Genomic DNA, 15,079 nt, shown 5'->3' with positions numbered 1-15,079 from the left:
TAGTATTTTGTTCAGGGTTTTTCTATCCATGGTCATCAGGAATTTCGGACTGTTATTCTCTTTCTTTGTTGTGTCCTTGTCTGATTTTGGGTATCAGGGTAATGCTGGCCTCCTAGAAGGAGTTAGGGAAAATTTGCTCCTCTTCAATTTTTTAGAATAGATTGTGGACAATTGCTTTAGTTCTTCATTATGAGTTTGTTAAAATTTGACAGTGAATCTATCCAGTCCTGAACTTTCTTTTACTGAGACAGTGTTTACTACTGATTCAATCACATTATTCATTTTTAGTCTGTTCAGATATTTTATTTCTTAGTGACTCAATCCTGACAGGTTGTGCGTATCCAAGATTTATCTATTGTCTCTAGAATTTGCAGTAAACTTTATAGTTGTTCATACTAGTCACTGATAATTTTTTGAATTTATTTGTGTCAGTTGTAATGTTGCCTTTTTTGTTCCTGATTTCATTTGGTTCTTGTCTTTTTTTTTGGTTTGGTTAGTCTAGGTAGCAGTTTATCAATTTTATTTTATTTTTTTTTTCAAAAAACATACTTTTTATTTTGTTAATTTTTTGTCTATTTTGCTTAGTTATGCTCTATCTTTTTATTTTTTTTTATACTAATTTTCAGGGTTTTTTTTCTTGATTTTCTAATTGTTTAAGGTGCATTGTTAGACTGTTTACTTGAAATCTTTGTACTTTTTGATGTAGGTATTTATTGCTCTGTATTTCACTTTCAGCATTTCTTTTGCTGTATCTGATAGTTTCTGATATGTTGGGTTTCCAAGTCTGTTTCAAGAAATTTATTAATTTTTTTTCTTACTTTATTGATCCAATGGTTGCTCAGGAGCATGTTTCTCATTTTCCATGTTCACTTTTTTATTTCTGGTTTTATTCCATTGTGATCTGGGAAGAATTTCGGTATAATCTTGATTTTTAAAAAATACATTGAGATTTTTGTGTCTGTGTCCTACACATGTTCTATCTTGGAGAATACTCCATGTGCTGATGAGAATCGTATTGTCAGGCTGTAAATCTTCTGATTTTCATGCTGTTTCCCTCTTAACAGCACGCAAGTCACCCCTTGAATGCTTTGCTGCTAAGAAATGTCTTCTGCCAAGTACTCTAAATCATCTCCCTCAAGTTCAAAGTTCCACAAATCTCTAGGGCAGGGGCAAAATGCTGCCAGTCTCTTTGCTAAAACACAGCAACAGTCACCTTTACTCCAGTTCCCAACAAGTTCCTCATTTCCATCTGAGACCACCTCAGTCTGGATTTCATTGTCCATATCATTATCAGCATTTTGGTCAAAGCCATTTAACAAGTCTCTAGGGAACTCCAAACTTTCTCACATTCTTCTGTCTTCTTCTGAGCCCTCCAAATTGTTCCAACCTCTGCTTGTTAGCAAGTTCCAAAGCTACTTCCACATTTTTGGATATCTTTACAGCAGTGTCTCACACTAACAGTACCAATTTACTGTATTAGTCTGTTCTCACACTGCTGATAAAAACATACCTGGGAATGGGTAATTTATAAAGAAAAAAGAGGTTTAATGGACGTGCAGTTCCACATGGTTGGGGAAGCCACAGAATCATGGAGGAAGGCAAAAAAAAAAAAAGGCCCATCTCACATGGCGGCAGGCAAGACAGAATGAGAGCCAGAGGAAACCCCTTATAAAACCATCAGATCTTCTTTATAAAGGTGAGTGCTGTATTCTCTAGTTAGCCATCTTTTTTTTTTTTTTTTTTGAGACGGAGTTTCGCTCTTGTTACCCAGGCTGGAGTGCAATGGCATGATCTCAGCTCACTGCAACCTCCGCCTCCCGGATTCAAGCAATTCTCTTGCCTCAGCTTCCCGAGTAGCTGGGATAGTTAGCCACCTTGAAGTCCTTCTCTGATTACTGATTTTTAGTTCTTTGAATTATTTGATTTCCATAGGAATAAATTTTATATTATATAAGACAGGGATTTTGAGCTGTTTTGTTCCTCTAAATACTCTTAAAGTAACGTAATACAATTTACTGGAGCTTAGATTATCTCTCCTTGGAAAGCTCAATATGTCATCTGGTATCTGGCAACCACCCACTAAGAACTAGTTAGAAATGCAGAGTTAGATTTCACTCCAGACTTAGAAAATTGAACTCAAATTTTTATGAAATTCTAAGGTAATTTCTGGAAACACTGAAATCTAAGTAGCACTAATGTATAGTCTTTTTTTTTTTTTAATTGTACTTTAGGTTCTGGGGTACATGTGCAGGTCATGCAGGATTGTTGCATAGGTACATACATGGCAATGTGATTTGCTGCCTCCATCCCCCCATCACCTATATCTGGCATTTCTCCCCATGTTATCCTTCCCCAACCTCCCCACCCCCACTGTCCCTCCCCTAGCCCCACCAACAGACCCCAGTGTGTGATGCTCCCCTCCCTGTGTCCACATGTTCTCACTGTTCAACACCCGCCTATGAGTGAGAACATGCAGTGTTTGATTTTCTGTTCTCGTGTCAGTTTGCTGAGAATGATGGTTTCCAGATCATCCATGTCCTTACAAAGGACACAAACTCATCATTTTTTATGGCTGCATCATATTCCATGGTGTATACATGCCACATTTTCCTTGTCCAGTCTATGATCGATGGGCATTTGGGTTGGTTCCAGGTCTTTGGTATTATAAACAGTGCCACAATGAACATACGTGTGCATGTATCTTTATAACAGAACAATTTATAATCCTTTGGGTATATACCTACTAATGGTATTGCTGAGTCAAACGGAATTTCTATTTCTAGGTACTTAAGGAATTGCCACACTGTCATTCATACTGGGTGAGCTAATTTACACTCCCACCAACAGTGTAAAAGTGTGATGTAGAATCTTGAAAGAAAAGGAGTGATTATAATGAATAGTTTTCTCCCTAACATAGGTTAGCACTATTCTTGTTTATATTCTAATGCTCTAAAGATACTACATTTATATGAATTATAATGTTAGTATGAGGAACTCTGAATGAAATCAAAAATTAGTCTCTGCACTTAATTCCTAAATCTGTGTTGCTCATACTTGTTACTTTCTCTCAATCAACTGCTATTTATTTTTTCACAAAAAAGAATAAACATGTTCTACCACAGAGTAAATAGTTAAATCATAATATAAGGATATAATATTATATAAAATGTGTATATATTTAAAAAGTTATAAGACTGGAGTCAAGTCATGTTTTAAGACAATGAAACCATGAAAAATATTTTCTAAATATTTGGATTGCTGATGTTTTTGAATAGAGGCATCCCCAAAGATAAAATGGGTAATACAGAAAAAACCTATGTAGTAATTCTAGAGCCCACTAAAAGCCATCTAGATCAAAATATATTATTTCATCTGTTTATCAATGTATGAGCATGAAAAATACAAAATTTAAGATTTATATTTAAAGTATTTGCTTTTAGATAGAGATATCATTTTAACAAACATAGACGTGTGCACACATATGAGTCTTTAATGAAAATGAGTAATATATAGATACTTAAAACATCATTGGTCTATTTATTTTCACAGATATTGGAAGAGATAGCAACTATAATAGATCCTGAAATTTTTTATTATTTATGAATAAAGAAACAGAAATAGATCCATTGAATCACACTAAAATGAGAAACTTTGGTGGCTGGAGGAAACTTTAAATGGGGAAGTAAGAATATCAATGACAGAAAGAAAGTACTAGTACTTCCTTTTATTGGGTACAATTACCCAACAAAAAGCTTAAAGGTAAAAATAACATTGCCTGTCTCAATTTGTTTAAAACCATTTCTGATGGTATAAAATATACAGACATTTTTTCAGTTACAAATGCTATTTTTTTTTCACTAAAATTAGAATTCTCGATTGCCTCTATCAACATAGGTTTTTCTAGTGACCTGTCATGTAATTTTGTAATCGAATGCAATTTGGTGCTTTTCATGAATAGTGGCAGTAATAATGACAATGAGTTAACATTTATTGAGTGCTATTATTATATTTCAGAAAATGTGCTATGAGTTAACGCCTGTAAACCTCTTAACACTCTGCCCAACACATGATAGGCAGTCAATATATGCTAGCCAATACTGCTAGTATTACTGTTACTACTGCTTCTGCTACTATTATTGTTACTATTTAGTCTTTAAAACAACCATTTTAAGTGGGTATTATCCTTACAATATTTTAGATATGAGAAAACTGACATTCAGAGACAGATTAAATAACATGGACAAATCACCCAATGTCTAAGTAAAGCAGCAGTATCTTCACTGAGAATTGATTAAACAGCCTTAATTTATAAATATGTACTAAGTTGTGTGCCTCAATTCTTATCTTAATATTAATTCTAATCAAAGCCACAGCAGATAAAAATACACTCAAATTATAAAACTTATATTATCAACTCTCTGGAAGTTGTTGCTCACTGTTCTCACAAAATACTGACATTTGTCTAGAGCAAATGGATTCCTTTGCTTATAAAATTAATACAGTTTTAATAAAAGCAAAACTTTCTTTAAAATGACTACAGACTAAATTAAAAATTAAAATGGTAGCACTTTTTACCCTAAATGATACCATTTTATGAAAAAATAACCAAAATTCTTTCATCTTTTATTGAGCAGAATATCCTTTCTATCATTAATAGAACATTATTAGTTTTGAAATGGACAACAGAAAAAATATTGACTTTATATTTGTGTACACAAATCAAACATCTTTCCAGGAGTGATGATATTAGCAAGATGGCTGAATGGGAAGCTCCAGGTTTTCCTTCTCCCATGACAACAATACATAGAAAAATTACCATTGAGAAAAATCTAGAAACCAGTTAAGACGTTCTCTCACTGCATGCAACCCAAGAAGAATCACATGAAAGCTGTCAGGAATACTCACTGCAATGTACTCGTAATAGTTTCTCCTCCCAGAAAGCACGACCTGATCAAGAGAAAATGTCCAACTTCTGGCTTCTGCTTGGGGAGAAGAAGAAGAATGGCGTTAGACAGCTCTTCGAGAAACTGATTTCTGTCTTGCCAGAATATAAATGTTGACAGTAGTAAGCACTAGGTTAAGGGCTGCTTAAAACAAAGAGGAACTCCTTGGTTTGCCCAGCACTGGAGAGTCAGCAGTACCACCAATAGTCACCAAGGAGAACTCCTGAGTAGAAATAAGTGCTCTTTATCTACTGAATTATATGCAGAGCCCAAAGAAGACATATCCCCAGAAAAGGCTTCCAGAATCTTTAGCCAGGTTGATTGGTGAAGGTCCTACCCATATGAGTCCAGACCGTAAAGACTAAGAGTGGTGGTATTGTTTTCAAGTACCCAAGTTCCAACAAAACATAATGGGCATATAAAGAAACAAAAACATGGTCCAATTAAAAGGAAAAGAAATACTCTTTTCAGAAACTGACCCTAAAAAATTGATACAGGAATTATTAAACGAAGAATTCATCACTTTTTTGATATTTTTTTTGATAATTTATGTATCCATTTCTGCCCTACAAGAAATGCTAAAGAGAATCCTTTAATTTGAAACAGAAAAAAAGATACTACACAGCAACACAAAGCCATATGAAGATACAAAATTCTTTGACAATAGTAAACTTACAGACAGTATACGATCTTGTAGTATTGTAACAGAGTTACATACATTACTTTTAAATTTAGTAACTAATTTTAAAGAAAAAAGCATAAAATGTAACTAAATTTGTGTTAATAGATATATAATAAAATGAGAAAATCTGTATCATCAATTACATTAAGTGGAAAAGCAGAGATGCAAAGGAGTAAAATTTTTATATGTGATTAAAACTAAGTTGCTATCAATTTGAAATAGATTACTATAACTTTAAAATAGTTTATGCAATGTAATGTTGGTCACAAATAGGTTATATAATATGCACAAAAAGAAATGATAAGAGAATCAAAACATGTCATCACACAAAAAGAAAAGAAACAATAGAACACAAAGGAAAGAAGCAAGAGGAGAAAGGAGAGATAATACAGCTGCAAGACAGAGAAAACAATGACTAAAATAGTATTATTGTCTTCTTATTAGTGATTACTATAGGTATATGTGAATTTAAAGTCACGAATTAAAGGACACAGAGTGGCTGAATACATTGAAAAAAAAAAAAAGTTAAAAAACCAAAACCAGGATCCAATTGCATGCTGTCTACAAAAGACTCACTTTATATCTAAGGACACACAAAGTCTGAATGTAAAAGGATGAAAAAACATCTTACATAAATGAGAACCTAAAGACCGCAGGCATAGCCATACATATATTAGAACTAATATACTTAGTGCCAAAAGCAGTCACAAGTGAAAAAGAAGAACATTATAAAATGATAAAAGTATCAACTCACCAGAAAAATATGATGATTATAAATGTATATATGTATAGCATTAGAGCCCCCAAATATATGAAACAAGCACCGACAGAACTGAGGAGAGAAATAGTATCACAGTAACAATAGTAGTCTTCCATAGCCCAGTTTCAGTTTTGGTTTGAACAGCCAGGCAGAATATCAGTATAGAGTAGGACAAAAACAGACACATAGATCAATTAAATGGAATAAAGAACCCCTGAAATAATAGCCACACACCTATAACCATGTGATCTTTGACAATGTCCACCAAAATAAGCAATGAGAAAATAACTTTATTCAACAAATGGTTTAGGAATAACTGGTCTTATACAGAAGAATAAAATTAGACCTCTATTTTTCATTATATACAAAAATTAACTCAAGATGGATTGAAGATTTAAATGCAAAACTTCAAACTATAAGAATCCTAGAAGGAAACCTAGGAAATATCCTACTCTACATTGGCCTTGGCAAACAATTTATGGCTAAGTCTTCCAAAGTAATTGTAACTCAAAAAGTTTTTCAAGTGGACCTAACTAAATGAAAGAGCTTCTGCACAGCAAAATAAACTATCAACAGAATACAGGGAAGAATCTACAGAATGGGAGAAAATGTTTGTAAATATTTGAAAATATTTGTTTCTGACGAAGGTGTAATATCCAGAATCTGTAACAAATTTAAAGAAATCAGCAAGCAAAGAAAAAAAAAAAAAGTCCACATTAAAAATAGGCAAAAGACATAAACACATCTCAAAAAGAAGACATACAAGTGGCCAAAAAACATATAAAAAATGCTTAACATCGCTAATCATCATAGAAATGCAAATCATAACCACAATGAAATAGCATCTCATACCAGTCAGAATGGCTATTACTGAAAATTCAGAAAACAATAGATGCTGGTGAGGCTACAGAGAAAAGGGAACACTTTTCTCTGGAAATGAAAATTAGTTCAGTCTCTGTGAAAAGCTGTTTGGATATTTCTAAAAGGACTTAAAACAGAACTGCCATTTAACCCAGCAATCCCATTACAGGGTACATACTCAAAGAAATTAAATTGTTCTACAAAAAGGCACATGTACTTGTATGTTAATTGCAGTACCGTTCACAATAGCAAAGACATAGAATCTACGTAGGTGCCCATCAGGAGTGGACTAAATGAAGAAAATATGGTACACATATTGTATGGAATTATATGCAGACATTAAAAAAAAAAACTAATGCATGTACTTTGCCACAACATGGATGCAGCTGAAGGCCATTATCCTAAGTAAAGTATCACAGGAACAGAAAACCAAATACCACATGTTCTGGAACTGGTAGCTAAACATTGAGTACCCATGAACATAAAGATGGGAGGATAGATATTGGAGACTGCCAAAAGGGAGGGTGCCATGCCATGGGCTGAAAAACAACCTATTGGATATTATATTCACTTCCTGGGTGATGGCTTCAGTCATACCCCAAACCTCAGCATAAAACAATATACCCACACAACAAAACTGAACATGTACCCCCTGAATCTAAAATAAGTTGAAACTGTTTAAAAGAAGATTTAAGAGAGAAATAATTTACATAGGTAAGAAAAATCAGTATAGAGAACTTTAATAATACTACAAAGCAATTAAACCTAACAGACATATATAGAAGTTTCTGTATAGCAACAGTCTTCTTAAGTGTACATGGACTATTCTCCAAAAGAGACCACATGTTAGGCAACAAATCAAATATTTAATATATTTAAGAAGATTAAAATCATAAAAAGTATCTTCTCCAACTATAAGAGAGTAAAACTAGAAATCAGTAGCAGAAGAAAAATTGACCAATTGAACATAATAGACAGTCTGGAAATAAACCCTTGCATATATGTATAAGCAATCTTTGAAGAAGCAAGACTACACAGCCTTTTCAACAAGAGATGTTGAGAACACTGGATATTCATATGAAAATAATAGAGTTGAACCCTTACTTTACACCATAAACAAAAATCAACTCAAAATAGATCAATGAACTAAAGGTTAAAATCTAAAACTATAAAAGTCATAGGAGAAAACAAGTAGAAAAGCTTCAGAACATTTAATTTGCCAAGGAATTCTTAAATATGACATTAAAAGCACAAGCAACAGAAAGAAAAACAGACAAATGGGACTATATCAAACTTAAAATCTTCTGTACATTAGAGGAAACTTTCAACAGAATAAAATGTCAGGCTATAGAATGGGAGAAAATATTTGTAAATCATATATATGAATCTACAATATATAAGAAAATGTTTCAACTCAGCAATAACAACAAAACTCCCCAAATAATCCTACAAAAATGGCAAAAGGGTGTGAACAGACAGTTCTTCTAAGATCATATACAAATGCCCAACAAACATGAAATGATGCTCAAATCACTAAATATAAGAGAAATGCAAATCAAATATACAGTAAGATATTACCTCATACCCATTAGGATGGCAACTATGGAAAGACAAAAAACCAAGTGTTTTTGAGGATGAAGAGAAACTGGAACCCTTGTGCACTGTTGATATGAATGTAAAATGGTAGCCATTATTAAAAACAGTATGCATATTTCTCAAAAAAATTAAAAATAGAATTACCATATGATCCAGCAATCTCACTTCTGAGCATATGTCGAAAATAACTGGAAGCAGGATCACAAAAAGAGTATTTGCATATTCATCTTTATTGCAGCATTATTCACAATAACCAAGAAGTGGAAGCCATCCTAATTTCTATGACTGAATAAATAAAATGTCCTATAAACATACAACAGAATATTATGCATCCTTAAAAAAATCCTGTGACATGCAGTAACATGGATGAACCTCAGGACATTATGCTAATCAAAGTAAGCCAGTCACAAAAAGACAAATACTATATGCTTCTGCTGATGTAAAGTATATATAGTAATAAAATCATAAAAACCAAAAATAGAAAGGTGGCTGACAAAGCCTGGAGTGATAAGAGAGAGGAAATTAGTATTTAATAGGCATAGAGATTTAATGTTGTGAGATGAAAAATTCTAGAGATCTGTACTACAATGTGAATATATTTAACACTACTGAACTACACGTTTAAAAATAATTAAGATGGTAAATTTAATGTTGTTTGTTTTTACCACAACAAATTTCTTTAAATTAAGAGTTCCTTTAATTATTTTCACAATTAGCTAGGCCATTAATTAAGAAAATACAACCATAACGTCATTAGTTTGCTAATAATTAAGTATTTATATACTTTTCTGTTCCTTGCTGATGGGCAGTGATCATTCAAAATGGCTGTCCCATAAAAGAGAGTTCAGCAATTTTTGTTTATTTCCATAAGCAATAATAAATATCAAATCACAGTGGCTTTATTTTCTTGTTTTATTATGAATGCCTTACTGAAAAAAGACCTAAAGAGAGACTAAATAAATTAACGGCTCTATTTGACTTGCTCATAATGGAAAGATAATTCTAAAAATTTTAGTTCTATTTTCATTTGGCATTCGTTATTTCCAGGACTTAGGTATTATTCAAGAAAATATATTGCAAGATACTGCAATAAACAATAAAATCCTTTTTCATATCATACTAAGTTTTGTGCTCACACATGCCAAATATGTGTCTTCTATAAATCTTCATTTCAATTGTCTGGTTTGGAAAACAGACATCTTGGACAAAGGCAGATAGCCTAGCACTTCCTAGTTTGTGTGTGTGTCTGTGTGTGTGTATATATGTGTGTGTGTATGTGTACTGACCATTGGAATTTTGAGCAGTAGCAGAAATGAGTGAGTGAATGCAATTGTTTATGTCACTGTGTCTACAGATGCTGTTGCAGCCCAGTGAGGTTTAATTGTTACTCTGGTTTGGACATGGTTTGCCCCCAATAGAACTCACATTAAAATTTGATTCACAGTGTGAAGTGTTGGGATGTGGGGCCTATTGGGAAGTATTTGGGTCTTGGGGGTAGATCCCTCATAAATAGATTAATTACTGCAGTGAGGAGTTAGTGAGTTGTTTCTCTTACTGGAATGGATTAGTTTCCATGAGAATGTGTTGTTAAAAACAGCTGGCTTCTTGGGATTCTCATTCTTGCTTCCTCTCTTGCAATGGAGTCTCTGCATATATCAGCTTCCTCTCCACTTTCCACCATAGGTTAAAACTGCATGAGGCCCTCACCAGATGCAGCCACCTACCCTTGAGCCTTCTAGCTACCAGTATCATAAAAATAAACCTCTTTTTAAAAAATAAATTACCCAGCATCAGGTATTCTGTTACAACAACACAAAATGGACTAAGACAACTGTGAATATGCTGCCACTCCAGCGTAGGACCTGTCAATGGTACTTGATAAGACTCTACACATCCATGAGACCTTTTCTGGAAAATGCCTTTTCACTGGATCAAATACATAGTAATGTAAAATCCCTTCCTCTTAAGATTGTTTGAGCTCTTCATTTGAAGCTGGATATAAACTATTTTGTCTTTTATTAAATAAGTATCAGAAAGCATTATAGGTAAGAAAGATGCTTCCTAATAATTAGGAGAAAATCCTCTACCTGTTGTGATGTTTATAACTCTTTTTCTTTTACAAAGAGAGTATTAATCAACCTAGCTTAAGCAAAATTTGTATCTACTTGCCAGAATGTATAACTTTAACAAAGAATCCAGTGTTAGGAGTTCAGCTTTACCTCCGGTATGGATGAGAACTGCCAATAGAGCACAGTAGAAAATAAAAAAAAGGGATCTGTCTTGAGTGTTCCTTGAAATATCTCTGCATTTTAGCTTTATTCTCTTTGGAAAAGCTAGGTATTATACTTTCCAGACTACATGTGAAAATGGCCCTCATTTGGACATGCTGACTTATCTTCTTTATTCATGTAAATTCCAAAGCCAAATTTTCAAACGAGGCATTTTAATTGGCTAATCTTCATTAAGGTGCCTTTCTAAAGGAGTAATACTGTCATATTAAGTGACCACATAGTTTTGGCCTGCAGCAGAGTCAAGCTTGCTTCTAGTGCTTTCCTGTAAATAAGGGATGGGGGGAAGATCATTCCCCAGTATGTGGTGTGTTGACTTTCTACGGGAATACTACAGTTGAAATTATTCTATAATATGATACAGGAAATCAGTTCTCAAACTTTAGTCTGCATTAGAATGACCTAAAGGGCTTTTTAAATAAACAGATTTCTGGGCCTTACTCCCAGAATTTTTGATTCAATATGTCTGGGATAAGATCCAAAATGTGCATTTTTAACAAGCTGCCAGATAATTTTCATGGGACTATTGGAGTCCCACACTCTTGAGAACCAATGACATAGTGCAATGAGAACACATTTACAAGCTAGAAGCATGTCCCAGCTTTGTGTCTTGCAGTGTAACAGTAGTCCTTGAAATTAAGGGTAATTTAGTCAATTGAGTTGAACCTTTTCAGTCAATTAATCTCCAACTCTTTTACAAAAAATATGCAATTCCTATGATATGTCTGATTTCTGAGTTGCATTCAGAAACTGAAACTTATAGAGGATTATGAACCATATTTGTTCTATGATTTAGAATTAACCAGTGGCTGGGCCCTTTCTCCACAATTCTTTTCTAACTCATAACTCAACATTTTCCCTTTGATTTTCTAATAGATATAAGAGATCTTTTCTCAAGGACTTCCAGTTTTAGCTCTGACTTGTAAAATGTTTGGAAGTTAATACTCCCATTCTTACAACAAGAAAGAGTTGGATGGTCTAGAAAACCATTACTTTTCTTTGACACATCAGAGATTTGAAGTTATAGGGCAAACAGCTACCCCAAAATCTACAGAGAGGTGAATCTACAATCATAATCAGGCTCCTACCCGGAGCCTGCTGGAGCCATAAGCTAGTAGGAACATTTAAATGGAAGTTTTGACAAATTACTGTAAGCTGTGTGGACTAGCAGGAGAATGCAGCTCCTGGAGCTGCACCATATGGTGGAACCAATTTTTTGGTGTGTGAGCTTTGCCATCAAGAAAATATCAACAGGTATCACATACACATCATTGGATTTGAAAGGACAGGTAAGGCCCTGCCTGCCGTACCTCTCCTTTCTTCCGTAGCTCCCACAGAAGCCGCAGGCCCGCCCCAACCACAGTACCATGAGCTTCGGCTGGGAGCACTACGTGTGCTCTTCCTCCTCCTACCGCAAGGTGTTCGGGGACGGCTCTCACCTGTCCGCATGTCTCTCTGGTGTCAGCGGCGTGGGCGGCTTCTGCTCACAGTCGCTGTCACGCTGCAATGTGGCCTCCTCAACCGCCTGCTCCTCGGCCTCAGTGCTCGGCTTCAGCCTGGCCTATCGCCGGCCGGTGGCGTCCGACGGACTAGACCTAAGCGAGGCAGCGGGCATCAACGAGTACAAGATCATCCGCGCCAACAAGAAGGAGCAGCTGCAGGGCCTCAACAACCGCTTCTGTGTTCATCGAGAATGTGCATCAGCTGGAAACACAAAACCGCGCGCTGGAGGCCAAGAAAGCCGCGCTGTGGCAGCGCCACGCTGAGCCGTCGTGCGTAGGCGTGCTCGTCCAGCGCCAGCTGCGCGCGCAGCAGGAGGAGGCGCGCTCAGCTTACGCTCAGGCCCCGCTAGGGCTGGACGGGCTGGCTGAGGAGGTGCAGTGGCTGCGGGCGCGCTGCCAGGAGGAGAGTCGCGGACGCGAAGGCACCGAACGCGCCCTGAAGGTGCAGCAGCGCGACGTGGACAGTGCCATGCTGGCCTGCCTGGACCTGGAGCAGAAGGTGGAGTCGCTGTGGGACGAGCTGGCCTTAGTGCGCCAGGTTCACGACCAGTAGGTAGCCAAGCTGCTGGCCATGCTGAAGGCGTCGTGACAGGCCGCGGCTGAGGTAGATGTGACTGTGGTTAAACCAGACCTAAGCTCGGCGCTGAGGGAGATCCGCGCCCAGTATGAGTCCCTGGTCGCTAATAACCTGCAGTCCTCGGAGGAATGGTACAAGTCTAAGTTCGCTAACCTGAATGAGCAGGTGGCGCGCGTAACCGAGCTATCCAGGCCAGCTGCGAGGAGATCCACGAGTACCGACGCCAGCTGCAGGTGCGCACCATCGAGATCGAGGGCCTGCGCGGGGCCAGCGAGTCCTTGGAGAGGCAGATCCTGGAGCTGGAGGAGCGGCACAGCGAGGTGACTGGCTACCAGGATAGCACTGGGCAGCTGGAGAATAATCCGAGGAACGCCAAGAGTGAGATGGCACGCCACCTTCAGGAATACCAGGACTTGCTCGTTGTCAAAATGGCTCTTGACTTTGAGATAACAGCTCACAGAAAACTGCTGGAAGGCGAAGAGACACGTTTAAGCACCAGTGGGGTAAGTATTTCGGGGCCGAATCCACTTCCCAGTCCAAGTTCTCTGCTCCACCTAGAATCCTCAGTTCTACAATCACCAAAGTCTCATCCACTGGGCTATCACTTAAGAAAAAGGCGGGAGGAGGGGGAGGGAGGGAGGAGGAGGAGGAAGCAGGAGGAAGCATATAAGGTGGTCGCTACGAAAACTTCCCAGATAGGAGAAAGTTTTGAAGAAATATTAGAGAAAACAGTAATATCTACTAAGAAAATCGAGATATCAAATATAGAAGAAATGACCATTTCAAGCCAAAAAATATAATTCAATTTCTTTGAAAGTAAATGCTTAAGAGGGAATGATATGTATCTGATTTGTTAAACAGCCTAATCCTGAACTTAACACCTGCCACTGTATAAAATGTCTTCAAGACTTCAGTCTCATATTTAGTATTGAATACTTACATACAGTCTCTAATAAAGCCACTCCTTAGATTGAAGTAAACTGCAGTCCTAGAGCAATCACAGAAGAGTTATCTAAGAATATAGCTTTCTGACCTTCAGCTCACGCTTCACAGTGTTCAATGATTCAGGTGCAGAGGAAGTACAAACTAAGGTGCTAAATCTGTGATCATTGTCATTTGCTATGAACTGAAATTAAAACTATTCACACAACCCAGCCATTACTCAGCCAAATAATCTTACTCTAGATACCTAAAACGTAAGATATATCACTGCTAAACATAAACTATTGGTCCACACCCAATTCCACTCTGATAGAACTATTTCACAAATAATAGATGTTTGTTTTATGGACACCTTCCACCTCCCTCAATTCCATATATCCTTATCTTCCATGTGGGGAAAAAATAGTATAGTGTAGTATTCTTTCCTTTTAAAGAACTTACTCCCGTTAGCTCTCTATGCTCAGTGGGTAAAATTGGATGCATGTTGACCATGTCTGTGATTCGTGTAATGACTCATCCCTGCCTATTTCATATTCTTTCAATCCTGTAGGTTAAAAAAAAAAGGCAGTGCCGGGCGCGGTGGCTCACGCCTATAATCCCAGCACTTTGGGAGGCCGAGGCGGGTGGATCCCGAAGTCAAGAGATCGAGACCATACTGGTCAACATGGTGAAACCCCGTCTCTACTAAAAATACAAAAATTAGCTGGGCATGGTGGCGCGTGCCTGTAGTCCCAGCTACTCAGGAGGCTAAGGCAGGAGAATTGCTTGAACCAAGGAGGCGGAGGTTGCGGTAAGCCGAGATCGTGCCATTGCACTCCAGCCTGGGTAATAAGAGCGAAACTCTGTCTCAAAAAAAAAAAAAAAAAAAAAGAGAAAAAAAATGGCAGTGATGAATTTTAAGCGTTTCTCCCAACAAAATAATGAATCT

General features: G+C 36.8%; 1 pseudogene; it reads left to right on the top strand.

Annotated features, from left to right (window-relative positions):
• The first annotated feature begins 12,497 nt into the window (after positions 1-12,497).
• Positions 12,498-14,009, top strand: LOC105710482 (alpha-internexin-like; annotated as a pseudogene).
• The last annotated feature ends 1,070 nt before the right edge of the window (positions 14,010-15,079 follow it).

This window comes from Aotus nancymaae, unplaced genomic scaffold, assembly GCF_030222135.1.
Source record: "Aotus nancymaae isolate 86718 unplaced genomic scaffold, 86718_ANA_hifiasm-v0.15.2.pri h1tg000088l, whole genome shotgun sequence".
NCBI classification, from domain to species: Eukaryota; Metazoa; Chordata; class Mammalia; order Primates; family Aotidae; genus Aotus; species Aotus nancymaae.
This window is presented reverse-complemented; position numbering and strand designations above follow the sequence as displayed.